General features: G+C 35.6%; 1 protein-coding gene across 1 annotated transcript in view; it reads left to right on the top strand.

Annotated features, from left to right (window-relative positions):
- CSMD1 (CUB and Sushi multiple domains 1) overlaps nt 1-22,609 on the top strand; it is a 988,742-nt gene that overhangs the window by 292,395 nt on the left and 673,738 nt on the right. The window lies entirely within an intron of this gene.

The following is a 22,609-nucleotide window of genomic DNA, read 5'->3' as shown; positions in this document are numbered from 1 at the left end:
TTTTTTTTTTTTTTTTTTTTTTTTTTTTTTTTTTTTTTTTTTTTTTTCTCTGGCAAATAGACTGAGCTAAGTGAAATGTTACCTCATGCATCCCCAACCAGCTGTGTCAGTCATGGCTTTGCAGCTTTGAATTCCCACAGCTGGTAGAATGGAAGAACTGTTATCAGAGCAGTTTGAAAAATCAAATGATTATAGAATGATAGAATCATAGAATCACAAGGTTGGAAACGACCTATAAGATCATCTAGTCCAACCATCTCCTCATCACCATTGCCACCACTAGCACTAAACCACATCATGCAGCTCCTCATCCAGACGCATCTTGAACACTGCCAGGGACGGCAACTCCACCACCTCCCTGGCAGCCATTCCAGTGCCTGACCACTCTCTGAGAGAAAAAGTTCTTCCTTATGTTTAATCTAAACCTCCTCTGATACAACTTGCGGCCATTTCTCTGGTCCTGCTCATTGCCTGGGAGAAAAGGCCAAATCCCTCTTCACCACAACCACCCTTCTGGAGGTTGTAGAGTGCAGTGAGGTCTCCCCTGAGCCTCCTCTTCTCCAGACTGAACAATCCCAGCTCCCTCAGCTGCTCCTCATAAGACTTGTGCTCCAGACCCCTCACCAGTTTCGTTGCCCTTCTCTGCTCCAGGACCTCAACATCTTTCCTGTAGTGAGGAGCCCAAAACTGAACACAATACTCAAGGTGCAGCCTCACCAGAGCTGAGTAGAGGGGGATGATCACCTCCCTGCTCCTGCTGGCCACACTATTTCTAATGCAGGCCAGGATGCTGCTGGCCCTCTTGGCCACCTGGGCACACTGTTGGCTCATGTTCAGCTGAGCATCAACCAACACCCCCAGGTCCCTTTCCTCTTCACAGTCATCCAGCCACTTCTCCCCAAGCCTATAATGGTGCATGGGGTTGTTGTGCCCAAAGTACAGGAACCGACACTTGGCCTTGTTGAACCTTATCCCATTCACCTCAGCTCAGCAATCCAGCTTATCTAATGATTTTCCTTACTCGAGATGTGACAGCTTATGATGTTCTTGGCTGTTTGAAAGACATTCTCATCTTTTGTTCTCTCACTGCCTGCATAATTCTTGAACATACTCACATATATATGTGGATATATATATATATATTATTTTATTTGTTGCTGCTTCTATATGTGAAGTCTTTGTTTTCCCATGAACTGCTGTCATAACGCCTTGGATGAACATTGTAAAAGAGGGATTGCAGTCTTAAGGATTTAATATTTAATTTGAAATTCCATCTGTGCAGGAAGATGTCCTACTTTAGTTTTTATGATAAAGCAGGAGACAAAGGTAGGTAAGATTTAGTGGTTTCCTTGTTGGAAATAATTGGGATTTCTGATGTCTTCTTATTAGAAGTTCAATTTAAAAACCCTTTCAATCTAACAGAAATTTTTACTTCAGAATACATTCCTGCATGTTCTGAAATTTTCCCAGATTTTCCAAGATTAAAAATGAGAGTTCAAAACAATTGTTTTTTTTCAAATCCAAGAGCTCAATAAAGTAAGCCTGTACTTTACATCCTCAATGATATTTACATCCTGATATGGTCCAGATTGGCTGGATGTTACCAGTCTTTAACACAGTAAAGGAATAATCAGATGTATTTACTACTTGAAACAACTAGAATTAAGGCAAACTGATATGCCTAACCCAGATAACAGAATCAGCAAATTAATTCTGTTCTGCTGTATATTTCATTGGAAGTTGATGCTCCAGGGGTACTCCAGTTAACTTCTTTCATCATGTTGCTTTATGTTCAGAATCTCTTTATTCTGTAGTTTCTGCACCATAAAACTTCTTTAATTTGTTGTAAACAATGGTTTAATGTTTCCTTAATTACCTCTTATTTTAGCTCTAGCCCTGGACACGCAAGTGGAAACACTCTATTTCCAGAAGCCAGTAGCAACAGTGGGGGAGGTTTTATAATGAGACACAATTTAAGCTTGACTATTTAGAGTACATTAATTAAATAATTTCTTGTTCTCCCTCTAGACTGACTCTGAAGTTTTTAGGAGTGAACTGGTGAGATTATTTCATAATTAGTAGCAACAACTTCAAGCATTTTAAATTACTTCAGCAGCGGAAAAAAAAAAACAGAGTTCACACTTTGGCCTCTTTTTAGTTGCACTGCATTTTATATTTGCTGGGATATTTCATTTTTTATTTGCTTCTTGAGCTAGCTTTACAATAATGTATTGATAATATCAGACATTTTTCTGATCAAAGAGTTCTTCTTCATATTTCCTGTGGCTTCCCTTTACAATTAGTAAATTACAATTTAGTAAATTACAGTTTAGTCTCCCCGAAGCCTTGTCTATTTCAATCTGAAGGATTGGTTTACTTTAACTGCATGAGGTTTGCATGGGTCCTCTACTCAAACTTGTCCAGGTCTTCTGGATAGCTTCCCTTGTGATACTATATTAGAAGATTTGTTGTTTCTAATGGAAATGGGAAGAGAAGGCCTTTTTATGCTTGATACTGACATTGGACCTTGGCCTGTGGAAGTATCATATTCTAACAGAGAAATCATAGAAATGGACCAATATCATCAGTAGTTGTCCTGTGTCTTTTGTACTGTCTTTTTCCTCAGTGCATAGGTAGGTCTAATTTTTTGCTGAACAATCTCTTCTATTAGCATCATTTTCAATGTCAAATTTAAGTCTAAACATGATGAAATAATATCCGGACAACAATATATGTAGTATCAATAGTGTATATAATAAAGCTGATCCCTGTCCAAACTAATAAAAATTTATTTTCCTTCATAAATTTCACCATGCAGAATAATTCATGGCAATTTTGAAGAAAACTGTTCTTCTATTTAGATAGACATAATAAGTAGTGCAATGACTGACAGTTCTGACTTTTATAGATCTCCTCCTCAGGGCATATCTGTTGTTTATTAGCACTCTGCTGTGTTGATTTCTGAACCATACAACGTGAATTACAGAATTGTTCTCATGTTTTAATGATCGGGATGTTTCCTATTTCCTAGCTTGTATATCACACAGATTGCTAAAAGGAAATGCTTTAATTTGTTAAATTGCTGTATTTCACATTGTACGTTTAAAATGACAGTTACATTAAAAGTGTAAAACAAACCACCAACAACCACTGAAACAACAACAAAAAAAAAAATCAGGAAAAAAGAGCTTTTCCTTTTCATGCTCTCTCTATTCACATACTGTTATGTCTCCCTTCTGTAATTCTGTTTCTCTGTGGATGAGGAAATTGAAACAGAGAGATAACTGGCTTGTTGAAGTTCACAAAAAGGGTTGATTGCAAACTCAAGATATAAATCTCAGAGGCCTACTTCTTAGTCCTGACCCTGAAGTATTAAACAAGAAATAACACATAGCACTGGATTTGATATCTGAGAGTTTGATCTCTCCACCGAAAAAAGGGTTGCAGCTTCTCTGAAGAACATAAGATTGAGCTTTATTCCCCACACGAGAAAAGCAACTTGAAATTCAGGCTGAAATTGTAAAGGTATCTTTCTGTCAGGTATTGTTTAAGTGATTCAAAACATTGCATCTCTTAAATGCACTTTCCTTTTTTCTGACCACTTAGTTCTCCAGCAGCATTAAATACCCCCAGGGAACAGCCCAACATAGGCATGGCTGTCATCCAGGTAGTCCAGTCACTGCATTTTATATCGCTCACGCTATGCAAAGCACAAAGCATGGAATTAAATACTGATTTTTCCATTAACATTTTATATCTATACTGATACCACAACAACCAAAATATATGATACATCTTGCAAATAAAAAAAAAGACATTCACCTGCCAGAAAGCACCTTTTAAAAGCAAGACTTTCTCCAAGATGTATGCTCTGCTTTTCTGGCTAAGTAGAACCATGAGACCATTTGCAAAATAGTGACATCTAGTGACACCCATTTATATTTGATAACCCTTCTCATGAACGTTCTATTTGCAGCACTGTTCCCACTCAGAGAAAAAGACTGTCAAGCAAACTAGAAAAGACAGGCAAACATTTTATTTTTTGAGAACAATGACCAGCTTAAAGAACTCATATTTAATCCCATGGAAAATAATGGAGCAATTTTCTAGCCTCATGAATCAAGCTATATTTAACACTAGCAGTAAAATGAGGTGAAGTAGTTTTAGTGTTTTACCTGTTACTGAATTTTCTTAATTAGGACAATGGTATACAGACAGCAGATGCCTGTAGGCATTATGAAACAAAATGTGACAGGATTTGTTTTTAAGAAATAATTTAAGTTTCTCCAAAACTATTCCATAGTGATGAGGTGTAGTCTGAATGTTGCACTGTTACTTTTTTTTTCAGTGATTTTTTTCATGATACTGCAGCATATTAGTGGATATATTTATTATCAATAATCCATTTTATTTTCTTCACATGTTTAGCTTTGTCTTGTATATTTGTACTTCGTGTTTAGCGTACACTTATCTTTTCAGGCCATGATAATACATACAAATGCAGTGAATTAAGAGGAGAAAGGATTGTAAGTCAAATTCCTTATGATTTATAATCAGCATCATCATGATATTTGTATGTAAGCTATAGTTACTTACATTGTATGAAACTGCATTCAGTGTGACTGTTATATTCCACTGCTTTTCACTTCGTACCGTCATGATCTCATACTGCTTCTGGGTACGTTGAAGTTCACAAAAACTCAATGTACTCTGACATCCTCAAGCTGCTCTATCAGGTTCCTTGACACAATCCACTGTGTCTCCCAGCTTCTGTGTACCATGTTACTGCCTGTTGTGCAGTGGCATTAACACAAGGTGGCTCGATGCAGGGCACTGGGTCAGTCTCTGCTCTGACTATGTTAAGAGCTCGCATGCATTGGAAGTGACACCACTGAGCATGGCTGCTCTTATTTCTGCAAAGCTCCTATTGCTTTGTTGAAGGAGCAAGAGCGTCAGATTATGGTTGTGTTTAATTAAGGCTTAATTAAGAGAAATATATTACCAATTGTAAATCAGCAGATTTTTCTTTAGTGGTAAAGATATAATTGTTTATGTTCATAATTTAGATCAAAATGATCTATGGATTATCTGATCTTGTTCAACACCAGATAAAGTTGGTGAGCTTGTCATATAAAAGTATCCACAGATCTTTCATCTTATATTGCCATAATAAAGCTATGATTAATTCTAATAAGTTTTACCATGGCTTTCCAGTACTTAAGTACTTTTTAAAGCACGCTTATCCTTTTGGTACACTTCAAGGTTCATAATATTTGTTTGAAAAATCACCCATTCCCATATGAAAATGCAAGTGCAAATTTACTGAATGTAAAAATTAAATTTGCTTAAAAGTAAGCTGAAGTGCCCTATAAATCGTTTAGTGATTCTACAGTCAAATTTTAATAGACTCTTAAAGAGTAACCTTATACAGTTGGAGTCAGTAGGAATTGTATAATCTCAGCTTGGTGAGAAAGCCAAAGTGAAGATATTATGACAGTTCTTGAATGTATATATAAATTAAAAAGCTAAAAATGTATCTAATACCCATCAATTTTTGCATATGAAAAAATTTTCCCCAAATTAAAAAAAAAAAAAAAGTCAAATCTTTGAAGAGGATTGTAAGCATGCAATTGGGAATTAGAAAAGGGTGAAGTGCTGTCAAGAAATGTGAAATATCCCCTACGTAAACAACAGAAAGCTATTGGTCTGTGCTGGAAAATGTGGGCCTCCTGAGCAGCGTCTGCTACAAAAGATGGACCAGAAAGTCCATTCACAAGTAATCAGCAAGTGGGTGACAGAACGGGATAGTGAACGAGCTGCAGCACTGCAAACAAGCAGTGTGCTCCAAGTTTAGGCATCTGCTGGAACACACAGGGTGCTGAGAGAGTAGAACAGGTAAATAAGAACCAGTATGTCTATATAGCTTGCCCGTATATTGTTCTGAATGCTAGGTAGCTTTGGGTTAATAAGATGGTTTCTGAGTAAGTTTCTGGCACCTTAAACATGTTCTCTGCAACAGAATTTCAAATGGGAGTGCTTGTAGGTGTTACTCATTTGATCCTGGCACATGAACTGTTCATTATAGCACCAGTCCACACGCAGCTGTGTTGAAGGGCAGCCTTGCAGCTCTCTCTGTGCTCAGTAAGGGCTGCTCCCTGGGGCCAGTCCCACAGTGGTGTGCCAGGAGGATTTACAATACCTCATATCAGTAACTCCCAAAAAGTGGCATTGTAAGGACCAACAATTGCAAAATGCTCAATACATTTTGAGAGATGTTTGACACCTTCAGCTTCTTTCTTCTTTGTAGACAAGCATTTCTAATATCTTTTGTTAAACAAAATTAGAAACATTTCTAAGATTTTTAACATTGATCAAAAATGAAATCAAGTCAGCATTTGGAATAGCCAATTTATGAGTTTGTTGTTGAAATTGCTAATACTATGCTAATTATATTTAAATTGCAAAATATATTTAAATAAATGTTCTCCCTTGGGAAGTTTTAGGTAATAAATAAGCTTAATTCCCAAATAAACTTTTAGATTTTTTTATTCAGTGGAAGCACAAGTAATATGTGCATACCTTTGCCTATGCACTCTTTGGTTCACCCTGAAAATCACCTCAGAGGAGCTGTGCCATGGAACTGCTAGTTCTTCATTGGAGTGCTTGTGTATAAGATCCTGTAAAGTTGCAGCTTACCTTTTCTCCCATTCATGTTCCAGGCAAGGCTGCTTTGATTTATTTTTGTGTTATGCTACCATTCATATTTAGCTATTTTACAACAACATTATGTTGTCCATCCTTATGAAGCTGTGAATAGAAATAGATGGATTTAGAAAAAAATATTAGCTTTTATCTTAGCTTAACAAAACAGAAGCCAGATTTGATAAGATGCTAGTCATTTGAATAAATAAATGAAAGAAATGCCTGACCTTTGAAAAGTATTTGACTACTGCATTTTTCTAAGTGATTTTCCACGCAAGATAAATAGCATAAAAATATTTGTTTTTATCTACAGCTAGTGATGAAGGTGCATGCTCTGATGACAGGGATCCCTGCTATTGTGATTATAACTCAGTTGAAATCAATTCAGGAAGACTTCCTAAAGCTGTCAAAGACTTAACCTTTACTCCTTTGTCTTGAGGGCCTAAAATAGTCCCTAGGATGCTACATTTATTCTTGTAGCTGAATGAAAGTGATGTTCAGCAACAAAACCGTCACCATCTCAGTCTCACAGTGTGTTTTTCAGGAGGCAGCTGATCCTGTTAGCTCCCTTGTATTTCACCTCTGGTACACGTGCTTCTTGTCAGATCTGCTGTATTAGTTTTTCTTCAGCAGATTTGTGAGGATTAAAGATAGTGGATTTAGGGGATTTTATCTGGGACCTTGCTTTTGTAATTCTCTATCTGTGAAAATTCAGCACATTGCAATTGCAAAACATTGCAGTGTTTAGCTTAACACTATATAAAGTTGTTTGTCTATCATTATAACTATTATAATTCCAGCAGAACTCGTATTGTTTAGTGTTTATTGTCTGTGTTTTTTCAGGTAACTCAGATATGTTTGAAGGGGTGTATTGACCATAGTCTGATTGCTATAATTACACCACATGCATGATATTTATCCAGATGACTTTACCTACAGTGCTTTCTTATTCATTAACAGACATTAAAAGTGTTCTCTCACACTTGCTTATTTCAACTGCTCATTTGCATGGCAGCAAAAAAATAAACACACCACTGAAACGACAGTATCAGTGTATGGAAATGATGCATTAATTAGCAAAAAGATAATAATCATTTTATGTAGTATATTATGCATGGTATTAAATACAATTAAATATGCAAAGCGTGTATTTTATTGACAACATAATTTCACAGGAGTAGAAGGAAACTCTATTAGAAGGATGAACTCTATTTTAAGCTCTGCCTTCACATTTTTTAGAGTTTCATCCTTTTCTTTGAAATTGACTATGTTTTGTTACCCTATGTTTAATAACAAAACTTATGTTTTGTTATTAAAATAAATATAGAAAAGCTTTGTCCAAGTGTTCATTGGCCAGTGGAACTTTCATATTGAGGAAACGAATTGAAAAATTGCTCATCCCTCTGTGCTGTTACATAGAAACAGACCCCCAGGGAAATAGGAATCACAGTCAAAAGCTTTATACCTGCTGCTAAAAATGTAGGCAATATGGAAGACTCATTACTATAGATAAAAGAGAACCAGTTCCTAGAGGATTTTTTTATCATAGTTATGGGCAATTTCACTAGAAAGTTAGTCTGTAAAACAAGATGTTGTGACTTTTATATTAATGAGGTGCATTAAGGAGATTCTAATTATGGTGTATGGTCTGAAATATTAATCCAAGATTTAAAAATCAAAGATGTTTGAAGTAAGTGTGGCTGTAGCCTCTACTTATTCAGGCAGGATGGTGACTATATTTTTGTTAAAAAAATTGGTACAAATACTGCTGTGTTTCATTACTGAAGCTATGAAACAGAATGTATATTCAGGAGGACTTATTAGCTCTCTGTAAGCACATAAATTGTTTTACTAAATGGATTCTCCAATGATGCATAATTCTAAGCTCTATGCCCATATACCTCTTTTTCTTTATCATCAGGACACAAAATTCTTGCACAAAAGGTCTTATTCTAATGGTACAATAGAATGATCATAATTCTTCAGCGCACGGCTTGGACGTCTTAAAATACTGTTTGAACACCTTTGAATAAGGGTTTGCCACAGACACTCACTGCATTCTGTTTCAGAGATAAGTCCGCCAACCTGCCACAGGCTGAACCAAACCCCTCTTCTCCTCCACTGACACTGTACCATGGACTATTGTGAGAATGTAGAAACCCACATTCAGACAGTTTACACTTGGGTGTCTTAGCCTTGAACTGAATCCCTCTTTAATCTTTCTTATTGACATGAACTTTTCTTTTTCCATTCCCTCAGGATATTTCCTATCTGCCACCATTCTTTGTCAGTGTCATTTCCTGCTGCTGACACACACATGAACTAAAATCTGAAGGTTTTTACAAGAGAAATATAAAGGGCATTAACAGCATGCAACCAAAATAAATTCCAAGAAATTTTTGTTAACTTCATAACTTTTTGCACATACACTTTTTAAAATATAGAAATATCAGATTTAGGTGACACTTCTCACGGTCAGCTAAAGGCAAATTCCAAACAGATGAGCAGATAACAATAATCTTAGGTGCCTCATTTTCCTATGAATTCAACTTCATCTTACTGTTCTCACTGCATTCATGTAATCTCTTATATTATTATTTTGCTAAAATATTTCCAGATTTGAAACAATTTAGTAACTCCAACTGAGAGTGATGAGTCTTGGGAAACAGGTATTTTCAGTCATTTTGATGAAAACATTAATGCTAACTTTTGCAGTATAAAATTTTATTAATTCTATCCAGTCTTCAAAAAGGGAGGCAGAAAAAAATGAAATTGTATGAAAACTATAGTTAATAAAATTGATGGAGAAGATGCAGACTAATTTTCTTTTCAGGAATACTTACTGATGTTTCCTGTCTAATTTTGTTTGCTTGTTTATTTTCCTTTTAACAAGTCTATGGAAAACAAGTAAATAATTTCCTTATTTTTTTCTGAGTCAGGTGCAGTTCTGCCTGTCTAGCAATTGAAAGAGATTGAAATAACAATAGGTAAAGGAAACATTAATTCATATTAGATAGAATATAAGAGGCATTCTTTAATTTTGCTGTTTTATTTTTTGTCTCACAGTGGATATCTTTTAACAGAAACTCAGGCTTCTGGTTCTGTATTCTTCAAAGCAAAGTAGTTCTCTTACACTCGGGCATAAGGAACATACCACAGAGCAACAGGACAAGAACTGTCTAACCTGTGTTTCTAACCAGGATGTTCCACTAAGCCTATATGTCAGACCTCAATAATACAGTCTTCTTTTTGTGCTCATTTTGCAAACATTTCTCATCTGTCCTTGATACTTAGAATTATATTTTTTGAACTTCTTAGTGGCTATACAGATGACTTCTGTATATTTAATTCCACATTATCATTACAACTTAATCTCATGAATGACTAATCAAAATGTTTAATACTAAATAAGTCCTAGTACTTGTCTATATATTCCAGACAATCAAGTTATCGTACATTCGGTAGGCTCAACTCCCTAGTTAATTATAGCTTGTTCTGGGTAAAAGGTGTATACTTATAATTCACTTGTTTATAACAAATAGCAAAACTCCTAATCAGGGAGTTTTCTCTCTGATTGGTAGTAGTGCGTATCTCTCATGAACCTAATTCTTCCTACTTGTATTTCTGAAAATTAAATATTGAGTAGGGTCAACAGTATCATTTCATCCTCTTGTTTGATATGTAGTTCAAAGAACATAACTGCAGCTGCTTTTTCAGTGTATCAATAAACACTGGATAAAGAAGGATCAGAACAGTTTAATCACTGTGATGCAACAATTTACAATTGTGATTGTGTTGCTCTAATATACAATTATTTGATATCTCATTTTAATGATTTTTTTTAAATTTATTTTTATGTTTTAAGAATTAAAGTCTAATTACGCATTTCCTGGGGCCTTGAAGACACCATAGAATCATCATCATCATCATCATCATAGGATGCCTTCTGTTGGAAGCAAATTAAAAATTATCTAATGCCAATCCTCACTAGGTCTCACTGTTTTTGATCATTCTAGGGCCTCTCCCAGCCCTGCCAAGGGACAGGTTCCCTGGTTCAGTTCATCTCCAAGCCACCACTTCTTGCCTGAGCTATGCTGGGAATGTTTTGGCTTCCAGCCTTTCCTATGGCCTCACTTCCTAGATGGCCCCAGAACTTGCACTGTGGAAATTTGTTTCCTGGTTGAGCCTTTGCTGCACAACTTACAGCCTGTCTTTAGCCCTTTTTCTGGCATGGACTCATTGGTGGACTAGGATCTACACCGCAGGATCCTAGACTTCTCTCCTGCCTTTGTCCCCATTTTTTACACTTCTGGCTAGGCTGCCTGTGTCTGATTCATCAGTGGACTTCATGACTCTCTCTCATTGTCATGTTTGGTCCCTTCTTATGGGACTACTTCCAATAAGAGAAGGCTTTCTTGGTTGCCTCCTGTCCTGCCATAAGGCAGGCCCATGGCATTCCCTGACAAAATTAATATTTTATAAATTACTTGATTTTGTTGATCATGTAGGGTCTACAGCCCAATTGCATTAATATCTTGCTGAGATTTTTTGATTTATTTGTCTGTCCATATAAGTACCCAAAGACTTCATGCATATTGGATTTGGGAAATGATATTCCTTGCACTGAAGAGGAACTCAGTGTCTTACTATAAGAGAAGTACATGGCCAGGAATGGTGGTGAAGAGTGAGTCGTTAGAAACCCATATTCTTGGTGGTGGCTTTCAGAGGCCCCTTCTCAAACATGGCTGATGAGACCAGGATTTTCAGGTGTAGAAATTGAATGGTCCTGAGCTCTTGGCTAAAAAACAGCTGGTAACAGAGTGCCTAATATAAAGTACAGATGTGTTTGCCTTTAATATATTTCTTGCAAATGCCATATACAGAAGCAGTTGGTACTTTTTCAAGGCTGCTTCCCCTGTACTCTCTTGTCAGACAAAAACAGCCATTCATGTGGGCTGCACTGCTTTTCGTACGCTGCTAAATCTGGTCAGTAGTGTACTTAAAAGTGTTCTGATTAAGAAAACCCAAATAGTTGCCTTTATTTTGTTCCAAAACTTTTTTGATGTGTCCCATTTTTTTTTTTTTTTTTTGACACTCTTGTACACCATTATAAGTCCTACAGTGATCTCTAACCTCATTCTCCAACTTACAGTGCCAACACTGAACAGAACACCAAAATTAAGAACAATGTTTCCCATTTCTAGTCTACGCACTGACAAATCTAGATTTATGCACATCAGAAACTGATTTAGAAACTGACTGGTTTGTTTCAAAGTTCATAGTCCTTCCCCATGCTGGAGAATGTGAGACGGTGTCCCATTGAATCTCACACACTGCCATGAGGCAAATGACCTGCACAACTTTTATATCTGCTATGCCTTCACTTTCACATACATCCATGCCCATACAAAATCTGCTTCCAGGAATCACTGTAAAACTAGTGGATCAGATCCATGTGAGTAATGGGCTGTCAGTTATTTTCTCTATCTGGTTGCTCCAGATAGATGAGCAACACTCAGTCCTTAATTCAAAACCAAAGCGATTTGCTGTCTTCCTTCATGGAATTCAGAGTTGATTTAACCTGGACATTGTTGTTTTATGTAGAGGGACTAATTAATTTAAGGACTTTAGTAGAGAGCTGTCTGTGGAGGTGATTTTCTTGATGTTGACAGACAGTTGACTCTTTGATTCAAGTACCTTAAATCTGCTTTCCCAAAGGTGCATTAATTTAGAGCATTTTGCATGGACTACACAGTGTCTTCATGTCAAATCTTCAGGACAATTAGTAGGTGACTGAAGGCAATGAAGCACTGAAGTTAGCTCAGAATTCTTTTCTGATTATAATTGTGAGTGTGAAGAACAAACTCTTTCAATTCTGGACAAATGACATTTTTTTTTTTTAGATACTATGGTCTTCTGTTGACTGGTTTATCTGAAGAAACTGTCTTAGCTCCTTGCTTTAATTCACTCTTACATCATCCCATAAATACAAAAAATCAAGAAAACTCATTTCTAGATAGCATAGCTTATGCCTCATTAAGTGAGACATAAATTCAGGGCAGCCTCTGCCTGGACATAAGGAAGAGTACCACAGAATAAAAGCCATGGAGCAGCAGTTTGAGAGGCTTGGGAGACAAGAGAAGGAGTGCTGGTATGTTAAGCAGGCTGAGCCTCCAGAAACAAAAGCTATTCTGTTGTTCTCTGCTTATGTTGACTGCCATTCAAAGGTGCAAACCGATATTGGGAGTCCAGAAGTAAAAGCCTTTTTTTTTTTTTGGTCTTTTTTTTAATAGAATTCATCTCTATTGAAGAACACTGCAGTCACAGCCTGCATATTTGGGAGGCATATTTGGGACCCACAGCCTCAGCACTGCCAGAGGAGACACTGCTGACGCCACCCAAACAGTCCTCCCATCAATCACTGCCTTCCTATTAGTTACACATTGTCAGTGGTTTCTCTACTTAAGCTGCAGTGTGCACATGATGAATTACTGTAACATGTCAAATAATTATTAAAATATTTAGCCCTTAAACATTTAAAGGTAAAGCATTTCCCAATAGCATCCTGCTAAAGATCATCAGTGTTGCAATAAGCCTTTCCCAAAATAATAAATTTGCTTTAGTTGTTAAACAGGACAGGCTTGCTGATATGTTTTTGGATGCAATTTTAGCTTTGAAAGTAATCTGCTCTGAAGAACATCTTTTATGCCAGGCAGATTTTCAAATAAAGGAAACTTCTGTCTCCCCCTCTACCATTCATAACCTTCAATATCACAATAGTCAAATCAATGGAAAAGGCTCATTTCAAACTGTGTATTTTCACTGTTAGCAAGAAATTCTCACATTGCATTCAAGTTCTGCGAGGTTTAGTTAGAAGAAACCTACAAGCACTTTATAACAATAACATATTTTTGTTTTCTAATGTCATTATTTGAATAAATTTGACATAATCTAGTTTACATAAGCATTTTGAAATCTTACTAAAATCAAGATTTCTTTCAGATGCAACTTCCTGCTGAATCTACTTGTGCTGTATATATAATAGAAAAATTAAACCATTCTGAGAAATGTAAGATGGACTTTTTATTATGCTATTGGAGCTCTTTAATTTCATTCATTGAAGCATGGACAAAAAATAATGGGTTGCGTTTAAAAGCCCAAATTGTTTTATTCACCATCACCTTTGCATTTCTATTTTTCATTGACCCTAATGTCACAATGCTTTAGTGATGGCAGCTAATGGTAACTATTTTACTCCTATTGAATATATTTAGTTTTTCATTCCTACAATGTGCTTAAAATATATTTGTTTTTAACTGTTTATATACAGAGCTTGTTGACAAAAGGCACAAAAACACATATCCTTAAATGTACTAGCTATTATAATCTCACAACAGGAGTGCACTTAGCCAGCCTAACTAGCCACAATAGCTGCAACGAGAGATGTAAGGAACGATTACAGCTTTTGTAACCCACAAGATAAATGTTGCATTCAACAGTCTACATATACATAAAAGGTTTAGATTCTGTGTTAAGGGATGTGGTTTAGTGGGAAATACTGATGGTAGGTAGACGATTGGACTGGATGGCCTTGGAGGTGTTTTCCAATGTTGGTGATTCTATGATTCTATATTCTGGATGTCTTCCTCTTGGGGAAATTCTGCACTACCAATATTGCAGACTTGTATAGCATAATTTGCCACAATGTAACAAAGCATTTCTTATTTTTTCACATTTTAATTTCTAGATTCATATCTCTGAATTCTACAAAGGAAATATATTATTTCAATGAAATAATCATGTCTTTCTATGCATTACAGAATTAATAATAGAATTGTATTGCTAGTTTTATGCTAATACTTTGTGAAATGTAGTTGTTATGAAAAAAAATGAGCAGAATAATATTATATTTGATGCTAATATTAATTGTATTATTATTTCAATAGAGAATAAAAAATATAATGTTTGTTATTAAGTTTTACATTTAAAATGCAAAATATGCAAACTAAAGACTTGGCTATCTATTAACTGCAATGTAATTAGATGACAGTGCCATATACCTTGTGTTATCAAACTTCTGTTCTTCCAAGGCTACATGTATTCTCCCCTAGTCAAAGGGCTGGCAAGGTCAAGTGACTGAAAGAAATATGAATCTCCGTTTTCAATGGCAAAGGCAGGTCTTTAATATACAGAATGTTTGTCTTCCAGCAGAACTCTGTACTGTATATTATTTTCATGAAATATTCCTATCCACTGATATGATGATTATATTATAGGTAACAAAAAATGTTATTAATTTAGGTAATTAAATGTTTACCGGTATAAATTCAACTATTAGACCTTGTAAATGGTAGGATGAGTTATTTTGTAAATCTGTTTTCTCTGCTGAGTATCTTTAACAAGTTTAAAAGGATAGAAATAGACACTGCAAGGAATAGGTAAAATAGAAAACAAAAAGGATAGTTCAACATATGCTCTTTTCTCCATCCCTAGAATCTCTTTCCAGGAAAACAATAACAACAGCAACAACAACAACAAAAAACAACAGAAATTTAAAAATCATTATTCACTGTTCCAAATAGCCATTTCTGATGCTACTGAATGCTCCCAACTCCCAGCTGAAGGCATCTTCGAGTGATGAAGACAAAAATGACTTCATAGAAATTCTCTTTTGCTTCTTTAAATAGTAAACTAATTTTAACCATCTTACCCAAGCAATCAGTTACAGTACTGCTGTGATGCACAAAACACGTTCTCTTTCAAAGTAGGGGAGTAGGCATGCATCCTATTAGATTTTGAAACATTTCATTGGATCTTGTTATACTGCACAGCCTTTCAGAAACTTGCTTTGAAGGCTTATCTATATTTGTTAATTCAAGTATTCGCTAAAAATTGAGGACGGAGCAGATTTTCAGCACTGGTTCACAGCAGACTGTAACATATTACCTATCTAAATAAGACTGAAGAATGTATACTGAACACAGGTCCACACCAAAAAAAGTCCATAGATGACTAAAAGCAGGATTTGGTTGAATATTAAATGGCAAACTTCCAAGCAAAAAATGCTGCCTACCACAAACAAAATTTAAGTCCTGTTGTCTGACCTGAAACTTTCTTATGCAGCTACAATTCAATTTGGCCCAAGTAAATTATCCACATTCTTATATACCTTGAGATGCTGCTGTCCTAAATTAAGAGCTGAATGTAGATATACGGGAACACACTCTTGATACACTCTTGCTTTTTTTTTTTTTTTTTTTTTTTTTTTTTTTTTTCAGTTACTTCAGGATTTCTATTATTCTTTTTTCTTTTCAGTATCTCTTTCAATACAAATATATAAATGATGAATTTCTCAAGCTTTGAATTTAAACAATTCACTGTCAGGTTAGAGTACTAGTCTCTGAGTTGCTGCATAAAATATGGGCATTATGTCTTCCCAGTATCATTTTAGATGAAAGCCTTGTTAAGTTTTCATAGAGTCATAGAATCATAGAATATCTTGTGTTGGAAGGGACCTCAAGGATCATGGAAGTGTGTATGAAGGAAAGGTCTGTCCTTGACTTTCTCTGTGCAGAAAAAATTGCACCCATTGGCATTTATAGACACTTGCTGAACATTGATGGAGACCAAGCAGTGGTTGTTAGCACAGTTAGGCAATGGCAAACAGTGAAATGGAAGACAAGCCATGTAATGAGCGGCCATGCAGATTTTTACAAGAGCAACATGCAGGCACTTTTTCATTGCTGGCAAAAATGCATAGCTAATGGTGATTACAGTGTTGAAAAACTGTTTTGTAGCCAAGAATAAGTTATATCAAATAGTGTTATTTGTGCTTTTTGTATCTGTGTTGTTTCTATGAAAATGAATAGGAGGCATTACCTTCAGAGCAGCCTATGTAGATATGATTGGTTTGGAGGACAGGATGGAAGCCAGGATCCTTTCTACTAGTTGCCTTGCTCCAGAGATTACTGGCATGCAAAAATGTGCATCTTCAGGTCTGTTTGAAACTGTAGAAAAGTCCTATCTGGAAGCAGTAAAAAATGATTTTGGGCTAGCTAAGAGGTTTATTGGTGGGATTCTCACCTAAGAAGAAGAATAACTGATTTAAAACACTAGAGACAAAAGAAAATAGGAGAAAAAGACTCATACCAAGATTATGCACTGAGTTATTGAACATTATTATTTGTAGAGAAACAAATGTCCTACAGTGAAGATTACATTCTCTAAAGGAGATCTAATAAAGTTAGTGACTCCCTTTAGACAGTGGCCTCCTTTGTTGCGACTCAAATGTACCTATTCTTATTACACGGTACTACTGATTAAGAAGGTAAAGATCTGCCATTCTGCAGTAAGTCATTTAAAGTATCATCTTTAATCTTTCTTAGATGGCTAACACTGTTCTATAGTCTCCAGCTTTGAGGCATTTAACTTTCCTGTTGTACTTCATAAATGACTTAGATGCTTATTGCACTGAAATCTTGTTTTGAGGATCACATATCCAAAAACAGGTCCTGCAAAGCTACAAATGGTGACAGCACTTTGTAGACTTTATGTGCCCCAGCAATTAACAGTTCCAAAAAAACCAATGTTTAAAAATTTGTTTATTTAATATAAACCTGTAGAAGAACACTTTTGTATTCTATATAATTCCCTAGTCACATTATTAACTTAAAAGTTATAGAAAGTCACATGTAGAAAAATGTTGGCTTGGATGCTAACATTGCTAGCAAAAGGAGAGCTGTTATTGAATACTTAGCAAAAGAGAAAGATCTACAAAAATTGTACCTTGGGGAGTAACTCATGACAATTTTAATAAAAAAGAATGAGAGACAAGACCAAGCAATATTCTATAATATCAGCAATACACAACTTCAAGATAACCAGGCAGTGTGCAAACCAGGGTACAGATTTTTTGAATGCATGGCTGGCACAACAGGCAGCATTATAGACCCAGAAACCAAATATTGCTACTTGAATTGATATAAGTAGTTTACTTAAGTTATGTAATAGAAATATATAGTAAATAAAGTAAATGTACTTACAGTGTATGTATGTGTATGTAACATATATTTCATGGTTACACATAAAATAAGAAACTAAAGGCCGTTTCTATAAAAGAGATTGAAGTAGAAAAGGCAATCCAAGCCAACTTATGCTTATATTTAGCTGAGTTGGTGTTTTACCTAAAAACTCCTTAGGGCACTTTGCTTCCTTTATGCCTTATTTGCATTCAAAAAAATAGCAGAACTATTTAGATGTGAATGATTCAGTAAACTGAGGGCACTAAAAGATTGTTTATGCATTATCAAGCAATTAGGTGCAATAGGAGCAGAACGGAAGATAGAAGTGGCTGATGCTGAGCCTCCTGAACATCTGTATTTTGTGGGGTCAGAGGCTTTGCTCCAGATTGCATCAAGTCTTGCTCCTGGACAAAGTACTTTCACTGCATGTGATGCAAGTTTCACTGAAGACAAAAAACACTATATGCACACTGCATGACTCAGTGGTGGTACAGCTAATGGGTTGGTTTTTAACCTAATGCCCCTCTGAAGCATTGGCAATATCTTGTTCAAATGCGTCAAAACTGCCTAGAGAGCCAGACCTGCACATGATAAGTGGAGGCATTGATGGGCTCACAACAAAACCACACTGCACAGCAAAACCCAATTTGCTAATACAACTAGTGACATAAAAGACAGCTGGGCAGCATCATGGTCTTCACTATAAGCTTTGCACTGGGTTTTAAAACTTCATCATGAGATGCTGGTACCTCAGAGAAAAGTCCACAAAGCTTCAAGATACATAGAAAGATACTGGGAAAAAGTTATTTATAACCTTTAGGGAAACCTGTTCATACTCTGAAAAATGAACATCATTTTGCTTGTGAATTTTGAACCATATTCAAATATAACTGGCCAGTTAGCTATTTGTACATACCTTTTGATGTAATATCTGTATAGTATAAATAGTCACAATCATGGCAACATCCACAGTTTTTCACTCCAAAGCATCTGATATTCTGATATTATTACAGTTTCTAACTTAATAGATTGTGTCATCCTGATTTGAAAATTATATGTGCATTTGTTGACATTATCCACAAGTTATTTTCAGTGAAGATAAGGTGTGAGCATTCAGTTGTAAAACTACCAATGCCTACTTGTTCTTACACTCTTGTTGAAGCCAGAAGTGGTTATCAAGTAGTAGCAAATGCTTTTACATCGTTTACATAAATAATAAAACAGTAATATTCTAAAAGATAGCTCAGAAAGATCCCAAAGGAAAAAAATTGATGGTTCTAATAGCTTACCTGCAGAATAATTATTAACTGAAGTTCAGCAATGCAGCCACCAACATGGAATAGTTTAAAGACCGCAATAATTGAAAGGCTAGAAGGAGAAAAAAATAGAGCATAGAGCACTAATATTTAACAAAACTGCAAAACCACCTGAAGAGAGCATTATCAATTTTGAAAATTACTATCTTCCTGCAAATTAGTACATAGTGGAATAGTTGGTGCTAGAAACTTTGAAATATTATATAAATATTGTTGCACTGTTTTACTCACAGACAGAAGTTCTTTTTGTTAGTAAATGGTGTGTTCTATTCAAAAAGCAGTAGGACCAGCAGCTTTAGATATGTTTTATAGTAAACAACAAGGAACCTTTCTAAAGGCAGCGTAATCCATGTATGTAATGCCTTAGTTATACATTTTACATTCTGAGTTAGAAGAAATGCTGAATCTTTGAAATATTACTGAATGGTTCTGATCATTGTTCTCAATAGAAATTCCAGTGAAAAGCTTTCTTCTGTACTCTTTGCAAAACCATTCACTTACGTACCTCTACTTCCTGGAGTGCACTCATGTAACTCGTTTGGAACAAATGGAAGGATTAATGGGATAAAGTGAAATTTATCTTGATTATAAATTAAAGCAGGATTTTAGAAACATGCTAAAGAAATTCTTGTGACGGTATATTAATTGAGAAATAATATTTCACCATTATGCAAAAGAGAAGTGTCAGAACAACTAGAGATACTGACTGAACCAACACGTTAGAGCCACATAAGAGATCTTGGCAAAACAGGGCATTTGAATTTCTTGAAGATCGATCAATTAAATATTTTACCAATTGATCTTTACTGCTTCTCCTTCTATACCTCTAATACAAAAATAGGCTAATAACAAGAATACGACTTGAGGGTCTTTGCAGACTTGTCAAAATCTTTAAAGACTGTTTCACTGTTAGTAACTGCAAAGTACGAGAGAGACACAGAGAGTGTAACTAGACTAACTAGAGCCTCTCTCCTATGAGGAGGGGGTAACAGAGCTGAGACTCTAGAGCCTGGAGAATCATAGAATCATAGAATGGCCTGGGTAGAAAATGACCACAATGATCATCTACTTTCCACTCCCTGACATGTGCAGGGTCACCAACCACTAGACCAGGCTGCCCAAAGCCAAATCTAGCCTGGAAGAAGAGGAGGCTCAGAGGGGATCCCATCAATATCGGTAAATACTTGATGGAAGGATGAACAGACGAAGGAGCACAAGGGCACAAACTAGAACACAGAAGGTTTTGTCTCAGCATCAGGAAACACTTATGTTGCGTGCGAGTGACCAAGCAGTAGCACCGGCTGCCCAGAGGCTGTGGAATCTTCTCCCTGGAGATCTTTAGATGCTGCCTGGATGTGGTCCTGGGCAGCCTGGTCCAGGTATCCTTCCTTGAGCAGGGGTTGGACAAGGTGGATCCAAAAAGTCCCAACCAGCCTAAGAGATTCTATGATTTTGTGTGATGTGGCTTTTTAGTGCATGTGTTAAAATAAAATCAAATCACTACACCCTAAATCATAAACCTTGGTCACTCTCTTATCTTAGTATTTCTTAAGAAATCAAGTCCTCCACTTTTTTCTTTACATAGTTATAGGGAGGTAATTAAGGAATAGATTTTTCCCATTTCATACATGCAAAGAAGTTATTTGTTAGCATGTTTTTCTTTAGAACTCCAGAAGTTAATAAATGTCAATTTAAATTGTTACATTTGCATTTTTAGAGATTCTGCTAGATCAGTATGCAAATGGCTTTATGCATCACTTGCCTTCTGTCCTACAATGGTCTGCTCAACCCCCAAAGCACTCACATTAAATCACCTACATTCCTCTATTTTTGGAGGAATTAACACGTTAAGCAAATAATCAAAAAAGTAATGCAAATTGATAGAATTCTTATCATCTCTATCTCCATTTTTCTCTTTTTCACAGGAAAAAAAAAGACTAAACATTTTTGTGATTTGAATCTGTAGGCTTATGCACTGAAACATACTAATTTTGTATCAGATAGCTCCTGGAGGAAGTAGTGGGAACATTAGAAAATATGTCTAGATAACATGGAATTGTTAAAATAGATCCGTGTCTGCAGAAAAATATGGTGGAAAAGTAATAATCTGCAAAATATCGATGATTGGAAAAAACCTGCCCTCTTTTTTTTCCTCTCACCATTATTGACCATTGCAGTGGCTTTTGTGAACTGAGTGTCTAGTCGGGGTTATCTGCTTCTTGGTGAGATGTAAAGCTGGAACAATGATCTTAAGTATTCTTTTTAAAATTTTTAATTCTTGGTTTGATTTGCTTGTGCTTCTGGCAGACTAGACTATTTTTGAGTACTAATGCTTCATACATATCTGGCACTTTATTTTGAGCTAGATTTATTTATGTTTTTCAATTATGATGATACATGTTGGATCTCATCATTACATATTTAAAGAACTCTGGCACAAATGAAATGTCAATCAGTTGTGTTTCAGTTCCATGCTAACAGTATAGAGTTGTTCAGAAATATATCAAATGTAAAGGATGGTATCTTAATACTTACAAGATTTTACTGGAAATAACTATTACTGTCTAGTAATATTAGCCAATTATTCCTTTGAGCACCAGCATATGAGCTTTCCTGTGTTCCTCTCTTAATAAGACAACTGCCAAAGAGATTTCTTTTTCAGTCTGTTATAGTAGCTTGGGTTAATGGTTTGTCCAAACTTGTCATTCTGATATGATATTCAGAATGGAATTTTCAACTGCTATTTTAGTGCTAAATTTGCAGTTTTACTAGCATAGTGTTTACTCACAAAACATGTGTTTACTATGCAAATATTCCACAATACCAATATAATTAGCCTAAAATTGAAGATTAGTACCTCTCAGAAAAACAGGTGTTGAGGTGTTCAGGAGTGACGAACTGAGGAAATGGCCCTAAAAAAGATTGCTGTAATTCAAGCAGAAAAAGCTGCTTCTGGCAGGTTGTGGTATGAGAAATTAACTATATGAACAGTAGCTTATGTATAGTATATAGTAGCTTATATGACTAGTATAATCTTGTGCAGTAAGCCAGATTATTTTCCCAAGAAAAATTTCTGTTTGAATTGTAATATAGCACTGAAAAGTGATCAAGTTCAGTATTTTTCAGGAATTTCTTTCCTATATTTAATTTTTCTTCTTTTAAATCCAGATTGTTTTTTCTCATTCTTTCACTGGGCACCTCTAAGAAGAATACATCCTTCTTCATTAAATCCATCTCTCAAAATAAATCATAAACTACTGCTCTAAATCATACTTTTGCCTCCATTTGTCCAGCTTCCACATCCTTTGCCTAACATGAGGTGTCTGCATGCCCACAAGCATCTTAATGGCCTGTTTCTTTTTTTTTTTTTTTTTAAATTTCAAATTCCTTTTTATTAGTCTCTGGACATACTATTCATTTCAGATAATTTTATCTTTCTAAATTAGGTCAGCTTCCAACACATTCAACAAAAGAAAAATGATTCACTTGATCTTAAGATGTCTGTATACCTTTCAGTTTATTCTCTCTCTCTCTTTTTTTTTTTTTTTTTTTTTTTTTTTTTTTTTTTTT

This window comes from Centrocercus urophasianus, unplaced genomic scaffold, assembly GCF_019232065.1.
Source record: "Centrocercus urophasianus isolate 14NV4802_14NV808 unplaced genomic scaffold, USGS_Curo_1.0 seq_10, whole genome shotgun sequence".
In the NCBI taxonomy this organism is placed as follows: Eukaryota; Metazoa; Chordata; class Aves; order Galliformes; family Phasianidae; genus Centrocercus; species Centrocercus urophasianus.
The sequence above is the reverse complement of the archived record's forward strand: the minus strand, read 5'-3'. Positions and strand labels throughout refer to the sequence as shown.